This window comes from Seriola lalandi, unplaced genomic scaffold (assembly GCF_002814215.2).
Source record: "Seriola lalandi dorsalis isolate HSWRI2012SDOR001 ecotype SW California unplaced genomic scaffold, Sedor1 jcf7180002054980, whole genome shotgun sequence".
Taxonomy (NCBI): domain Eukaryota; kingdom Metazoa; phylum Chordata; class Actinopteri; order Carangiformes; family Carangidae; genus Seriola; species Seriola lalandi.
In genome coordinates, this window is record NW_019525530.1 from 293,528 (window position 1) to 294,489 (window position 962).

The window sequence follows — 962 nt, forward strand, 5'->3', positions numbered from 1 at the left end:
CAAAAATGGGTTCTTAACAAAATTGTCCTCACAATCATAGAAAGACATGAAGACACACACATATACAGTGCTGATTTGCCTTATAGATGCTTATTACGCATGCATACTGTATTTATTATGTATTTAATACACCATGTGCATCCAGCCTGTGTGCATATACAGATATTTACATGCATATACACAAGGACATTGGGTATGGCAAAAAAGTGACCTTGTTAATTTTATTTTATTTTTTTTTTATCTCATCAGTTAATCAATTTACTTAATTATTTTGTTTCTCTTTGTTCTAGGTGAGTGTACCCCATGTTGATTCTGGTTGGGTGGATAGGTGGGTAAAGAGGATATTTGTTGTTTATTGTAGGAAATATTTGTTTAAGTACATGCTCACTGTATTTTGTCTTACTTGCATGATTAGAATAATCTATGAGCAAAAGAGACTGGCCTAATACTACAGACCAGGTTAAGTTGAGGGGAAACAGACTTCACTTCCCTCTGAATCTACTTCTAAGCATGGGAGTGTAACGCCAACCCTGCAGGAGGAGAGCTTATTTATGGTCGACTTATAGATGCTCTCATACTTGAGAGTAACAAGGTTAAGAGTTAATGAATTTAATTAGCCAATAAGAATAAGCTTTGTGTCTTTGATAGCTTTGATACTAGTTTGTGTGTGAGTGTGTGTGTGGGTGCATGCATGCATGTGTGTGGGTCTATGTGGGTCTGGCTGTGTATGTGAGAGTTAATATTTTACACTGTAACTTTTATTCTCCTGTTTTATCTGTCTTATTCCTTTTTAGCTTCTTTTTATTTCCAAATTCAACACTTTTTAATTGGATTTAAATGTCTTTTGCAACTTGTGTTGCTTTTATGTTCTGTCTTGATGCCTTTTATGCTCTATGTAAAGCACTTTGAATTGCCTTGTTGTTGAAATGTGCTATACAATTAAACTTGCCTTGCCTTGCCTA

General features: G+C 34.9%; 1 protein-coding gene across 1 annotated transcript in view; it reads right to left on the reverse strand.

The window, feature by feature from the left end:
* ttc27 (tetratricopeptide repeat domain 27) overlaps positions 1-962 on the reverse strand; it is a 62,708-nt gene that overhangs the window by 25,162 nt on the left and 36,584 nt on the right. The gene's annotated exons all lie outside the window — the stretch shown is intronic.